Source organism: Piliocolobus tephrosceles, chromosome 16, assembly GCF_002776525.5.
Source record: "Piliocolobus tephrosceles isolate RC106 chromosome 16, ASM277652v3, whole genome shotgun sequence".
Taxonomy (NCBI): Eukaryota; Metazoa; Chordata; class Mammalia; order Primates; family Cercopithecidae; genus Piliocolobus; species Piliocolobus tephrosceles.
This window is the reverse complement of record NC_045449.1, coordinates 27,177,085-27,192,996: the sequence shown is the minus strand read 5'-3', so window position 1 is coordinate 27,192,996 and position 15,912 is coordinate 27,177,085. Positions and strand designations below refer to the sequence as shown.

Sequence of the window (15,912 nt, the reverse complement as noted above, 5' to 3'; positions counted from 1 at the left end):
CACCAGGCCACCTCCAGTACACGGAGGCCCTGCCTGGCCCACCTTGCCAGGGGAAGCCTGCCGAGGCACAAAGCATAGGAACCTTTTGGTTGACAAAACAGAAACCAGGAGTCTCCATGGAGTACTCCCCAGGGACTACAGCTGGAAAGTCAAGACAAAGATGTGCACTGGAGAATAGTTAAAAAAGCATACCAATTCTCCAAGCACCAGGAGAATGCCTCTTTCTTTAGCAGCCTGGAATCATCTGTGCCTGGAAACATCAGTGTCTTCTGGCCAGACAAAGGCCGAGCAGTGAAAGGCGCTGTGCCCAGCAAGAAAAACATACAAGTGGTAAAAGTGCCTGTGCAGGGGGTCAGGGTGTGGGTCAGAATGTCCAAACCTCAGCATCGTTACAGCAGGTTCAAGTGCCTTGTCCTCTGACTCAGAAGCACCTGGTATTAAAGAATTCCATGCTGCAGAGGCTGTGCTCCACACGAGAGCTAGCACAGCATTTTAGTGTGGAAACTAAATGGAATGGAGGCGCAAATGCTGTTCAGGAGACAGCTGCCCTGGGCCAGGTCCTAGCCTCACCACTTTCCAGCTGCAAGAAGTTGCTTGACCTTTCTATGGTTCTGCTCCCTCATCTCTAAAGTGAGCAGAATGACAGTGCCCCATAATGACAGCTTCGATAAGCTTTAAATGAAATTACATATGTAAAATGTTTAATACAGTGCCTAGTACATTCCTAATAAATAAATGGATGACAGTGATTTTCAACCTTCTCCCCCCAATCCAGGACCCCTTTACAACTCCGCAGGCATAATGCTGAGGAGCTCCGGGCCCAAATATTTCACTAGAAATATCTGCCCACATACTTTAGGAGGCCGAGGCGGGCAGATCACAAAGTCAGGAGATCGAGACCATCCTGGCCAACATGGTGAAACCCCATCTCTACTAAAAATACAAAAATTAGCTGGGTGTGGTGGTGCACACCTGTAGTCCCAGCCACTCAGGAGGCTGAGGCAGGAGAACTGCTTGAACCCGGGAGGTAGAGGTTGCAGTGAGCCAAGATCGTGCCACTGCACTCCAGCCTGGGCAACGAGAGCAAGACTCTGTCTCAAAAAAAAAAAGAAAAAGAAAAAAAGAAATATCTGCCCATATATCTGAAGCTGTTGCTGAGAAATCTGCATGGAGCCAGTGTCTGCTCATCTCTATTAAACCTCAGGACATAAAAATGACAACATGTTCATTGATACAATTCCCGGAGCTTCTCTAACCTTGCATATGTGCTTCCAAAGCCCATCAGTCCAGATGTTTTCCATCCTACCAAATGTTTTTATTTCACTGAGAACCTCATTAGGCAGTGGGGAGGCAGCACCTAATACAGCATGTTTGGGTTTACAAAGCAAGGTAATGACTCACTTTGCAAGAGGATTCTTCAGTTCCCAAAAGGCACCCCTTGAACAGCGAGTGTCCCTAGTGCCTCTTTATATGTTTTCATCACACTTGACACATAAACAGCCCCTTACACAGAGCAGGATACCTGGCCAGGACATGTACCCACCTGACCCTTTGTGTTCAACCCCACCCCACTGCTGGCTCCGCCTCACTTGCCTCACTTCTTTTTTTTGAGACGGAGTCTCGCTCTGTAGCCCGGGCTGGAGTGCAGTGGCCGGATCTCAGCTCACTGCAAGCTCCGCCTCCCGGGTTTACGCCATTCTCCTGCCTCAGCCTCCCGAGCAGCTGGGACTACAGGCGCCCGCCACCACGCCCGGCTAGTTTTTTTGTATTTTTATAGTAGAGATGGGGTTTCACCGTGTTAGCCAGGATGGTCTCGATCTCCTGACCTCGTGATCCGCCCGTCTCGGCCTCCCAAAGTGCTGGGATTACAGGCTTGAGCCACCGTGCCCGGCCTAACAACCCTGCTGTGAAGATGCGTGAGGCCAGCCTCTTGTCTCCCAGTTGAAGACATGTCTTGTGTTGACATTAGCCCCAGCTGCTTTTTTGACCATGTCATTTTGTAAAAATTCATTCTTTCTGTAGACATTTATGGACTATATATATATTATGGACTATAAAATAGACATACATGTCTATTTTGTATCAGACACTGCACGAGGAGCTGTTGATAGGGACATGAAAGTGCTCAGCTCGTTGCTGCGCTCAAAAGCACACAGGAAACAGGGACCACAGCTAGTGATGTGCTGTTTTAGGGGCAGGTTGCATATAGGTTAAGACTCCAGCTGTGGCCTGGATTGTCTGGGTTCAAATCCTGCCTCTATCACTTTGGGCAGGCAGGTCCTTAGGCTCTTTGGGCCTTCTCATTTCCTCTTCTGAAAGGGAAATTCACCTTGTGCTGTAGTAAGTCCATGAATTGATATCTGTAAGGCACTTAAGCACCGTATACTGTTTGACTATTTGTCTTAGTCTGCTCAGGCTGCCATAACAAGATACCATAGACTGGCCGGGGGAGGTGGCTCATGCCTGTAATCCTGGCACTTTGGAGGCCAAGGCAGGTGGACCACTGGAGGTCAGGAGTTCAAGAACAGCCTGGCCAACATACAGAAATCCCGTCTCTACTAAAAATGCAAAAATTAGCCGGGTGAGGTGGTGGGCACCTGTTAATTCCAGCTACTTGGGAGGCTGAGGCAGGAGAACTGCTTGAACCGGGGAAGCAGAGCTTGCAGTGAGCCAAGATCATGCCACTGTACTCCAGCCTGAGCAAGAAGAGAGAAACTCTGTCTCAAAAAAAAAAAAAAAAAAGATACCATAGACTGGGTGGCTTGAACAACAGAAATGTATTTTCTCACAGTTCTGGAGACTAGAAGTCCCAAATAAAAGTCCAGCATGGAGCTGGGCGCAGTGGCTCATGCCTGGAATCCCAGCACTTTGGGAGGCCAAGACGGGCAGATTATGATTTCAGGAGTTCGAGACCAGCCTGGCCAACATGGTGACACCCCGTCTCTACTAAAAATACAAAAATTGCCTGGGTGTGGTGGCACATACCTGTAATCCCAGCTACTCAGGAGGCTGAGGCAGGAGAATTGCTCGAACCCAGGAGGCGGAGGATGCAGTGAGCCGAGTTCGCACCATTGCACTCCAGCCTGGGCGACAGAGCGAGACTCCGTCTCAAAAAAAAAAAAAGTCCAGCATAGTTGGGTTCTGGTGAGGGCTCTCTTCAAGGGCTGCAGACTGCCACCTTCTTTCTGAGTTCTTACATGGTGGGGAGAGAGAAAGCAAGCACCCTGGTTTCTCTACTTTCTGTCAGATCAAGGCCGTGCTCCTATGACCTCATTTAACCTTAATGACCTCTGTAAAGCCCAGGTCTCACAATACTGTCGTGTCAAAGGCTAGGGCTTCCATATAAGGAATTGGAGGGGACACAATTCAGTCCATAGTAGTATTGTTATATTATTATTTTATTCTCCTTTTATTTGATTTCTAATTTTACTTCACCGTAGAACACAAGATGGTTTCTATATGATGCTAATTCCTAGGCTGTTATTGAACTTTCTTCTATGGTCTAGTATGTGTTCTGTGTGTACTTTAGAAGAATGTGTGTTCTCTAATTGTTGAATGTAGTGAATACACACACATACACCCAAGTTTTTTGTTTTGGGGGGAGTTTTTTGAGATAGGGTCTCGCTCTGTCACCCAGATTGGAGTGCAGTAGCACAATCACAGCTCACTGCAGCCTCAACCTCCCAGGCTCAAGCAGCCCTCCCACCTCAGCCTCCCAACTAGCTGGGACTATAGGCTTCTGCCACCACACCTGGGTAGTTTCTTTTTTATTTTTTGTAGAGGTAGGGTCTCACTCTGTTACCCAAGTGGGTCTTGAACTTGTGGGCTCAAGCAATCCATATCTGCCTCAGCCTCCCAAATTGCTGGGATTATAGGAATGAGCTACCACACCCAGCCTATTTTTACTTTTACTATGATTGTGGACTTGTTATTTTATCTTTGTGACTCATATATATGAGAGCATCTTCTTGGTAAACTGTTCCTTAATAAATAAACAAAACAATTATCTAATGAGCTTTTTTTTTTATTTTCCTGAGACAGGGTCTCACTCTGTTGCTCGGCCTGGAGTGCAGTGGCACAGTCCTAGCTCACTACAGCCTCAAACCCTTGGGCTCAAGTGATCCTCCCACCTCAGCCTCCCAAAGTGCTGGGATTACAGGCATGAGTCACTGAACCCGGTCTCTAATGAGCTTTTTCTCCAGCAATGCTTTTCGCCAGCTTCCTTTTGATTAGTATTTGATTTCTATATCATATTCCCTACCTTTTTAAAACTCATCATGATTTAAATGGTGTCTGTTACAAGTAGCATATAACTGCATTTTTAAATTAAATCTGAGAAATCCCTGTTAACCAGAGGTTTGCACATCTAGGTTTATTGTGCTCGTTTACATATTTAAATGTATTTATTCTATTATTAGTTTGTGCCTTCTTGTTCCCGTGTTTCTTCTTTGCTACTTTTGTTCCCTTTTCCTGCCTTCTGCGTGATAGATCAGATTTGTTTTACGCCCTCCCTTCTACTGCTTTGAGAGTTGTACATCACAGTCTACTGTAACTGTTTCCCATTATGATTAGTTTTTGCATCTGTGCGTGCCTGAAGGGAGCCTCAAGTTCATCCGTCTCCCTACCCTCCTCCAAAATGAGACATGGGCCTTTGAATGCTTTGCTGGGACGACCACCCCACCTTTCATGTTGCTGTTATCCATGATTTTAGTTCAACAGTGTTTTAATCCCCCCACATGAGTCATTTTTATTGTTTCTTATAGCGAATGTGTATTTGGGTTTGCTTATATGGTGACCTGTTTATTTGCTCCTCATTGTGCCTCATGCTCTGCTCTTTCCTTCTGGATTCAGTCTCTTTCCTAATAAGGTGTCCCGTAGCAATTCTTTACAAGACAGCCAGGATAGGCCAACTCTCAGAGCACTTGTTGTCTGAAAAAGTCTTTTTTTATTTAATTTTTTTTTTCCTTAGAGACAGGGTCTCACTATGTTACCCAGACTGGTCTCAAACTTCTGGCTTAAAGTGGTCCTCCCAACTCAGCCTCCCAAAGTGCTGGGATTACAGGCATGAGCCACCTCATCTAGCCTGCCTGAGAAAGCCTTTGTTTGCCCCCTCTCTCAGATGACGGTTTGGGGATAGAATTCTAGGTATACGCTTTTTTTCTTCAGCCCTTTGAAGAGTCCTGCATTTTCATGATGTCCCTGCATTAGATGTTCTTTTGCAAGTAACATGCCTTTTTTCTCTGGGTATTCTTAAAGTTTTCTCTTTGCCTTTGGTGAGCTGCAGTGGATTTGCTTTTCAGGAGGTCAAGAGAGAGGAAAGTGTGAGGTTTCTGTTTTTTACTGAAAATTTGTTTGCTGATTTGTTTTCCCACCCAGTGGTTCCTTGCCACTTTGCCAGGCTGGAAGGCAGACTTCTGGTGTCCTGTTCACAGACGGGGCAGCCTGCAGAAGGCCCCACCACGTGCAGGGCCTGGGTCCTCGTTCCCTTGCATGTGGTCCCGGGCTTGACTACTGTTCAGGCTGGCACTTCCCAGAGCTAAGCCCCAGCCTGACCTTCCTCCCATACTGGCTTCACACCCCCTCCTTTCTTCTGACACCTAGAGGTTTTCCTTTCTTTCCTGTCGCCTCCACTTGGATTTTAAATCTTCTGTCTGCTGAATTGTATTCAGCACAAGAAGATGCTTGCAAGGGCCAGGCTCATCAGCCCTGTCCCTGCTGCTAGAAGCAGCACAGCAGAGCCTCACGCTCGGGCTGAGATGGAGCAGAGGCCTGCAGGTGAGCACCCAGCTCAGCTGGGTTTGGCCGCGGTGGTGGAGGGTCCTCGAAAGCGCTGGGGACGATGGCAGAAATATTGGCAGGAGAACTGCAGGGTCTTTTTGAGCCCGTAAAAGATATCTCTGATGACTGTGTGGAGGATGTGTTTCCACACAGGGCTGGGGCAGACCAGAGGCAGAGAAGCCAGTCAGGGCTATGGCAGTAACCAGGAAGGAAGGAAAAGGGTCTGGGCTGAGGCCTCGGCAGAGGACACAGACAAAAAGTGCAATCGGTAGAACCCAGAGACTGTCGGCCGTGGAGAGGGGCGGGAGTGGGGCTGCCTGCCAGCTCTCTGGCCTCAGTGACCGAGAAGACGGCACCTGTCGCCGCACAGGCTTGACGGGAGAAGGGAAGCACTTTGAGGGAGGGGCCGAGAGGATGAGTTCAGCGTTGGCCGTGTGAAGACTCAACTGTCTGCAGAGCATTCCAGGGATTTGTCTAGGAAGTGGCTGAAAAGACATGCATGGACCTCACGCTAAGAGAGGGGACACTGACTGGGTCGTTGTCATTGAAACCACAGACATGAGTGATGCCACTGTGAAATAATGTGTAAAACGAAAGGGGCTGAAGATGAAGCAATATTTAAGAAGGAGTGAGAAAGCAAAGCCAAAACAGCTCCTGCGGGAGTCCCACTTATTCTTGCGGTATCAGTCTGTGTGTCACCTCCTCTGGGAAGCCCACCCCAGCCACCCGGGGCAATGACCCCCCTCCATGCAGCGGACGCTTCCTACGGAGCACCAGCATCCACGAGCTTGGGCCCGGGTCGTGCTCACCGCATTTCTTCTCCTCGACAATGCCCCTTCCACCCTGGGCGCTCCGTGAGTCACTGCAAAGAGAACATGGGCAGGGAAGGGAGGAATGGGTGTTGGCAGCATGAGGAGAGTACCATGGGGGAGGGGCAGCCCAGGCTGGGAGGGTGGTGGCAGTCCTGTTGGGGACACAAGCAGGGTGAGTATGGATTGTGCCCCCGGGCCTGGGAGCCAGGTCAGTTCAGTGCTGTGGAGAGGCAGACAGCAGGCTTGGGTGAGGTCTCAGGGCATGCTGGCTGCCGACAACACCCAGATGTGACCCAGTTGGTTCATGACAAGAGAAAGGTTTTATTTTCCAAATACAAATGGTTTTGCCCCATTCCTCACCAACTGCAGACCCAGAAAGGACTCAGTATGCCAGGAAGCACACCACCACCACTCCTGGACTTGCCTGGTTGCTGAAATCATAGCCTCACCTTATAGGTGACTGTGGTAAAAGTGTCCGTTTGACCCTGACAAAAACAGAAGTAGCATTTCCTAAAGCAAGATTTTGAAAGAGATGCCTATGTGGTTTGACATCTGCAGGGGGATTTACTTCTTGAAGGAACTGAAACGTAGAGTAAACAGCTGCAGACATGAGTTCCTAATGCCGCCGTCAGTAGCCGCTGTCCTCAGTGTGAGCCAGAGAGCATGCATTTATGTCCTAGTGACATCCAGATGGAGGGTGGCCTGTCTCCGTGACTCTAGAGTTTCTCATGAAGCACTTAATGCATTTACTATCACTTTGAAAAGCACCTGTCTGTGCTTGGTGCAAGGCAGTGTTCCTCCTACCACATCCTATTACCAAACATGAGAGAACATTGCATTAGCCTCACAATCTTCTCAGGCACTCCTTGCTGCACCCAGAAAAATGTTCTCACCAAGTTACTGCGCTGCACCCCACTTCCACTGCATTTTCCCTTGAAGTGCATTTGTTAGAACCTGGATCACCCCCACTCTCATAGAGAATGCCATCAAGAAGAAAAGTGACTCACTGATTTCCTCAAGTCCTGCCTGGCTTCTATAGGGGCAGGGCAGGCCAGCGGATGAGAGTCTCCTAATCCCAGCTGAGCCAGGGCTGCCTGCAACCTCCCGGGACCTGCCTTCCTAGTTGGCTTTGACCTAAAACCCTGCACTGCCCAGCTGACCAGGGGCCTGGATGGGAGGGGATGTTTTCTGGGCTGATTCACCTTCTGGACAGGAGTGGCCTGTCCCACTTTGTGCAGGGCCTGTGAAGGCACAGGTAGCCCAGGGAACGTTTGTTCATTACATCGATCAAGTCTTGCATTTACTCACGGGTTTCTCTAAGAGCAGAAGACAGGAGTCTAAATGAAAAATGAAGGAAAGTAATTTGATAAAGGCCATTTGCCTGCAATGATGGCTTGGAACAGATGAAACGAGATGAAAGTCCCCGAATTCCACAGTTTGCTGAGCCATTAAATCCTGTAACAGAAGATGGGGAGGGAAAAAAATATCCCTCCCCGATGCAACCAGCCTCCCTCGGCAGCTGTCCTTCGGCTTGGTGCACCCTCAGAGGAGACACCCTGTCTCCATCTGTATGATGTGTCCTTTTCTTTAAAAAATAAGGAAAGAATTCTGGCTCTAGATGGATTTCCAGAGTGTGGCGAAGTCCAAACAAGAAAGAAGTCACTGACCCCAAGTGTCTACTCCGTCTCCTGCCCAGGACCTGCTCCGCTCTGTCTCCAGGATCAGCACAAGAAATGTCTTATTGGTCTTAAAATTACTTTGGCTAAACTTGAAATGAGGAGAGAAAACATGGTTTGAAGGCAACTTCTAATTTTTCATTTCGGTCAATCCACATTTAAAAAAAAAATTATTGTGGTAAAATACACATAACATAAAATGTATCATTAGTCACATTTAGTACATTCACAATGTTGTACAACCATCACCTCTACCTAGTTCCAGAATATTTTTATCACCCCAAAAGGAGACCCCATGTCCTCTAAGCAGTCCCTGCACGCCCCCACTCCCTGTAGCCCTTGGCAACCACTAACTGGTTTCTGTCTCCTTAGCTTTGCTTCTTCTGGCTGTTTCATGTAAGTATAGTTATACAATATGATGCCTGTCGTCTGCCACCTTTCACTTAGCATCATGTTTCAAGGTTCAAAGTTCATCTTGTCGTAACGTGCTAATACTCTATTCCTTTTCATTGCCGAGTAATATTTCATTGAATGGATGTACCATATTTTGTTTATTTGTGCATCCACTGGTGCACGTTTGGGTTTATGTAGGGAAAATCTCTCTCCAACTGTGTTTCCTCTGCTCCCACACCACCACCACCACAGTCATCAACACAGAAGACGACTTCTGTGACCAAAGGTATGGAGGTTTTAGCCACACACCAACCGGTGATCACCAGCTGGGTGTCCTCCAATTCCATTATGACGCCATCTACCTGGAGATGGTGTCAGATCCCACAGGTGGAGGGCTCACGGCCCCCACACCACCCCCAGACACCAGTTGCAAGTCAGGGTCTCTGGAACTTCTGACCAACCAGCTTCCAGTTGGAGTTCCCAGGACCCCCTCTTTGGGTTCAGTTAATTTGCTCACAGAACTCAGGGAAACACTTCCTTACATTGACCAATGTATTAAGAAGGGTGTTCTAAAGGATGCAGATAAACAGCAGATAAAGAGATAGACAGCGCAAGGTGTGGAAGGGTCCTAAGAAGCAGAGGCTCGTCTGTCCCCACGGACTGGGCTGCCTCCCGGATGGGTTCTTCTTCCCTTTCCCATCAGCCTCCATGTGTCCAGCTCTCCAGAAGCTCCAAACCCATCCTTCTGGAGTTTTTGATGGAGATTTCATTGGCTGTCCAGGATTGAAGCCTAGACAACTATGCCGAAATGAGATTGGCCAAAAGGGGACTGATCTAAACCCACCAAGGCCTGTCCATTCAGATCCTTCCTGGCCTCTCTGTGCAGCATTCCTTCCTCCAAGGTGTGGGGCGGGACCCCCTCGGGAATGAGGGTGTTAGGACTCACAATCAGATTAGAGAACCGACTTGGGCAGGAGAAGGTCAGCGAGAGAGATTTTGTTTCCTGAGACCTGGTTCTGAGGCCTAAAGCACCTCAATGTTATAACAAAAGACTAACAGTGGTTATGGGAGTTACAAGCTAGGAACTGTGGATAACACGTCATCATCATCATCATCGCATCACAGGGCTGTTGCTACCTTTTGTAAACAGTGCTGCTGTGAACATTCGTGTATAAGCTTTTGTCTGTTCTCTGTTCTTTTGGGTATATACGCAGGAGTGGAATCACTGGGTAATATGGCAGTTCTATGTTTAACTTTCTGAGAAGCTGCCAACCTCAATCCACATTTTCTTTCTTCTTTTTTTTTTTTTTTTTTTTTTTTTGAGATGGAGTCTAGCTCTGTCACCCAGGCTGGAGTGCAGTGGTGCGATCTCGGCTCTCTGCAAGCTCCGCCTCCCTGGTTCACGCCATTCTCCTGCCTCAGCCTCCTGAGTAGCTGGGACTACAGGCGCCCGCCACTGCGCCCGGCTAATTTTTTTTTGTATTTTTAGTAGAGACGGGGTTTCACCGTGTTAGCCGGAATGGTCTCGATCTCCTGACCTCGTGATCCGCCCGCGTCGGCCTCCCAAAGTGCTGGGATTACAGCCGTGAGCCACCACGCTCGGCCCCTCAGTCCACATTTTCTGACTGTTACCTGCTGATGGCATCATGTAGATGGCGTCAGCTGGGCAGTGCTCAGCCAAACTCCAGAGCAGGAGGCTAGTTCTTCTTGCCCTCGTTCGGTGGTGAACTCAACACATGTAGTCACTCAACCCCCTCTTCTGCCCAAATCTCACAGCAGCACCACGCAAACAGGCTGGGAGTCAGGCAGGCCAGGGCTGCCCAGGGCTGCGCCAAGGAAAAAAGTAGTAACCCAGGCATATTCTGTCACTTAAGGTGGCAAAACAGAGTATCTCTCTGCTAAGGAGCAGACCTCCTTCCCACGACCCTCCTGGTTCACAGGTATCTAGCCACTTTCCCTTTAGAAGGAACTTCATGGACTGGGTGAGTCTCCATCCCAGGAGGATCTTGACCAGTTAGTTGTGCCATTGTCTTCCTCATTCATGAGGCTGCAGTGAGTGTGCGAAGCTGACGAAGTGAGCAGATGAAGTTATGTTACTGGGAGAGAGCCATTTACACAGCAGATGGACTGAGGCCTGCAGCCTCACGCAGCCCCAGCATGCCCAGAACCTGTGGCCTGGCCAGTGTTGCCCATCAGCACCTGGGAGCATCCCCTGTGTGCAGCTCCGTAAGACCGTCCCCTCCCCGCCCGGACCTTGCATTCTGAAAGTGGAGACCAGTACATGTGGTGTGAATGGCCCATTAAACTTGTAGGGTTATTTTTTTATTTTATTTTATTTTTTATTTTTCAAAGATGGGGTTTTGCTCTGTCACTCAGGCTGGAGTGCGGTGGCACAATCTCGGCTCACCACAACCTCCACCTCCCAGGGTCAAGCGATTCTCCCACCTCAGTCTCCCAAGTAGCTGGGACTACAGGCCCACGCCACCACACCCAGCTAATTTTTTAATTTTTTTTTTTGTAGAGACAGTATTTCGCCATGTTGCCCAGGCTGGTCTCGAACCTCTAAGCTCAAGCAATCTGCCAGCTTCCGCCTCCCGAAGTGCTGGGATTACAGGTGTGAGCCACCATACTTGGCTTTTTATTTTTATTTTTTAAATTTTTTTATTTTTCGAGATGGAGTCTTGCTCTGTCACCCAGGCTGGAGTAAAGTGGCGTGATCTTGGGTCACTGCAACCTCAGCCTCTCGGGTTCAAGCAATTCTCCTGCCTCAGCCTCCCGAGTAGCTGAGATTACAGGCGCACACCACCACACCCGGCTATTTTTGTATTTTTAGTAGAGACGGGGTTTCACCATGTTGGCCAGGATGGTCTGGATCTACTGACCTCATGATCCACCTGCCTCTGCCTCCCAAAGTGCTGGGATTACAGGTGTGAGCCACTGCGCCCGGCCGCCTTTTTAATTTTATTTTTAGAGACAGGGTCTCAATATGTTGCCCAGGCTGGTCTTGAACTGGGCTCAAGTGATCCTCCTACCTCAGCCTCCAGAGTAGCTGGGACTACAGGTGTGCACCACCATGCTTGACACTTGTAGGACGTTTTTTGTTGTTGTTTGTTTTGTTTTGTTTTGTTTTAGAGGGAGTCTTGCTCTGTTGCCCAGGCTGGAGTGTAGTGGTATGATCTCAGCTCACTGCAACCTCTGCCCCCCAGGTTCAAGCGATTCTCCTGCCTCAGCCTCCCGAGTAGCTGGAACTACAGGCACGCGCCACCTTACCCGGCTAATTTTTATATTTAAAAATTAAAATATAGGGGTTTCACTATATTGGTTCAATATGGGGTTTCACTATATTGGTCGGACTGGTCTCAAACTCCTGACCTCATGATCTGCCTGCCTCAGCCTCCCAAAGTGCTGGGCTTATAGGCGTGAGCCACCGTGCCCGGCCTACTTGTAGGATTTAAACACAGAATCAGAATCCAAACCCCTCCCCACAAGATGTAAAATATTTAGGAAGAGAATATTCAAAACAGAAACATTCATATGGTTTTGTGAGCTATGCTAAAATGTGAGGAACATAATCTGATTCAATAATAATAGCTCTCTTGAACCATCTCTTTTGGAGGTTCTTGACACTTAACTGAGAAAGCAGTGAAAATTCCTTCTGTGAAGCAAGGAATTGGCGCGTGTTTCACACACAGTGCTTCACATCTTTCAGAGCGTCTCATGTGCATCACTCCTCAGACTGTAAATTCCACGAGGACAGGCAGTTTCCCAGGCTCTCAGGAAGACCCCCTGTCCGGCTCCCAGCTCGGGGTCCGTGTTTCCAGTGCCGACACGGTGCCTGCCGTGGAGTCGGTCCTTGTGGAGCGCCTGGAGGGTAGATGGTTTGATGGTTGTAAAAGCCAGACAGAGGTTTAAGTGACTTGAACAAGGTCGTGAAGCCAGGAAGCTTGGCAAGACCAGGACAGAATCCAGACTCTCCCACCCTTAGGCCCTGCTCTTGTGTTAAGACCTCAGAGGGATCAGGAGAGATCTCAGGTGGGCTTAGAAAACAAAGTCCTGGGAGGGGCAGTGTGGGGACCGCCACTAAATACCATCTTTTCTTTCCTGAAGTGTTACTGATTTTTGTTCAGCTGGGGGATGTTCTGGGGAAGTGGGAATTGGATGTTCGCCTCAGATCAATATCCGTGGTCCAGGAGAGGGACAGGTCCCGCCAGCCTCAGCACTCGGGCGAGTCTCTGCACTATCTCCCCGTCTCCGGCAGCGCTGGGGCTTCTCCACCCAAAGAGAAGAGCTGGCAGGAACACTTCCTCCGCCAAGCCCCATGGGCTGGGCCCGTGGTGTGGAATGCCGGAGAGCCAGAATTGCCAATGGGAAGGAGAGGACCAACTGGCTGTCCTGGGGCAGTACCCACCACCAGGGAGGAGACTGAGCAGCTGTGGGGCTGGCACAGCAGAAGTAGGACAGGGAGAGGGAAAGGGGCCCACAGCTCATCCACATCCACAGCCCAGAAGGATCCAGTGTCCAACTTCTACCTTCCTTCTTGCTATTCGAGAACCTTCATTTCAGCGGAGTGGTGGCCTTGGGTAGGGGAGAGGAGCTGGAAGATCAAGATCACTGCAAGCTCCGCCTCCCGGGTTCACACCATTCTCCTGCCTCAGCCTCCCGAGTAGCTGGGACTACAGGCGCCCGCCACTGCGCCCGGCTAGTTTTTTGTATTTTTTAGTAGAGACGGGGTTTCACCATGTTAGCCAGGATGGTCTCGATCTCCTGATCTCGTGATCCGCCCGTCTCGGCCTCCCAAAGTGCTGGGATTACAGGTGTGAGCCACTGCGCCAGGCCTCTCTGCTGCATTTTTTACCCTACAACTCCCTGAGGACAATATCCTGGGTACCAATTTATTTATTTATTTAGAGACAAGATCTCACTCTGTTGCCCAGGCTGGAGTGCAGTGGCACCATCACAGCTCACCCCAGCCTTGAATTCCTGGGCTTGGGCGATCCTCCTGCCTCAGCCTCCCAGGGAACTAGGATTACAAGCACAGGCCACCACACCCGGCTGATTAGTTTGTTTTTAATTTTTTGTAGAGAGAAGCTATGGGCTCCTGAGCTATAGGCTGTGTTGCCCAGGCTGGTCTTGAACTCCTGGCCTCAATCGATCCTCCCTCCTCTGCCTCCCAGAGTGTTGGGATTACAAGCGTGAGCCACCACACCTGTGCCATTTTATGGCAGTTACTTGCTTCTCCCCATTTTCCCACCAGCCCAAACCCTGCATCCTGGAGATACACGGAGCCCAGAGGAAGCAGGGAGGGTGGAGGCAGGGGCCGCCCTGCTGGGCGGGAGTCAGGGGAGCCCTGCACAGAGGAGCATGTCCCGATTGTCTGAACGCGAGAGGGTGAGGGTTCCCATTTTCTGTCTTAGTTGTTTTGAGCTGACATGGAGTGTGGCCTGTTTAGAGCCCATTCCCTCAGACTGAGTCACCAGGTGATTCTGGAACCCACCGTGTACATGCAGTTCCTCAGGGAAGGGCGAGGGCAGAGCCTGGACTCCAGCACAGGGAAGGGCACAGGCTCTCCAGGAGGGCGGGCAGGGGGAGGCTGCTGCCAGGGTCAGGAGAGGCTCCCAGAGGACAAGAGTCCAGTGAGAGGAACCCGACACCACACCAGGCTGACAGAGGGGAGGCGGGGAGGCCGCCCCAGCTCAGGGACCAGCCTAGTCCTGGAGGCACCTGGCCCAGCACGAGGGCCGCAGGGGCCCCACCTGGACCCCGCTGCCAAGGGCCGCACATGAGCCCTGCAGAGCAGCCCTAGTGCCCACAAGAGTGGAAGAGGGCCTGAGTCACTGCCTCTGCTGGGCTCTGCTATTTTTATGTCCAAGTCTGCTTAAAAATAGCTGTCTAAGCCAAGGTTTTAGCTGCAGCTGACAAGACATTAAGTATTAGATACCTAATGCCCACTAGTGACAACCGGGGTCTCTTCCTGTGTCCGTGAGAAGGCAGGGAGGAGACAGCCATGAGGACGGCCCCTGAGCACCCCGCACGTACCTCTGAAACTTTGGGGCCTGCTGTGGGGCGTGCCCACAAGGTGTCCTCAGAAAGCGTGTGCTGGGCCGGGTGCTCTAGTGACACCCATTACTCCACAGGGGCACGCTGACCCCATGGAGCCACTGCACGTCGGGGCCCTTTGGGCTGCCTCGGCCTCTGAGCAGTTGCACCTCCCGGGCAGCTAGTGCTTAGAAAGTGCCTCACGTGCCCATGGCCTGGTGAAGGCGCCTCCAGGCTGGGCAGAAGTTCAGCGCATGCTGGCCTTGGCCCTGGCCTTCCCCTGGCCGTGTGGACACGACAGCTCGGCATTCACTGCCCAGCACTAAGAGCAGCTTCCTAAGTCCAGCAGGGTATTCAAAGCGGGACGAACCTGCCCACGCCCCAGACGCCATCCCGAGAGGAGTGAAATTCCCAGGGCTTTTGGCATACGGAACAGAGCCTGCCAGTCCTGACTGGAGGCTCCCAGGCCGGGAGGCCTTCCTCCTTTCTCCTCTCCCCTCCCAGCTCAGAGCTGACAAGGCACACGCTGAGGTACAGCATGGGATTGTGCTGCCTGTGTGAGCAAATACTAGGGGCCAGCCTATTGCGACAAGTGTTCTCTGCTTTTAAAACCAGCAACAGTTTCTTAGCACGTTTAGCGCCTTGTGAGGAGCTAGAGGAAGGGCTCCCAGCAGGAAGAGCACAGCGTCCACCTCTGCACCCGACCTGGAGCCCAGACACCCGGCTGAGGCCGCCTTCATGGGCTCCCAGGCCAGCGGGGCTTCCTGCTGCACAGGGCTCCCTGCAGCCCACGGTGGGGTGCCGGCTGCACTGTTCTGCGGCCACCAGGGTGGGCAACCAGCCAAGCGGCCGAGCTCCAGATGAGAGCAGCCTCTCGCTTGGGGAAACCCGACTCAGGCCCACTTCCACCAGCCGGGCTGTGACAGGCAGGGACCAGCCAGGAGCGGGAGACGTCCCTCTCTCTTACTGGGGCGTGTGGCACGGGTCTCCTGCAGGATAGGTTAGTGTCAGAGTCAGAACCCCAGCCCTTGTACACCGAAGGCCCCGAGGGCTTGGTCCTCAGCCCCAGCCAGAGACCTGGTGGCATCTGTTCAACCACATGGCCCTCCACTGTCCAGTCCCATGCGCTGGCGTGCGAGCCAAGGTCCCTGCCACGGTGCCCAGGCTTTGGTTGGAGGCCCAGCCTGTGCCACGCTCGCATTGCCTCAGCCTCTCTG

At 51.0% G+C, this 15,912-nt stretch overlaps 1 protein-coding gene across 1 annotated transcript in view; it reads left to right on the top strand.

The window, feature by feature from the left end:
- Nucleotides 1-15,912, top strand: part of MYO1D (myosin ID) — a 379,960-nt gene that overhangs the window by 361,624 nt on the left and 2,424 nt on the right. The window lies entirely within an intron of this gene.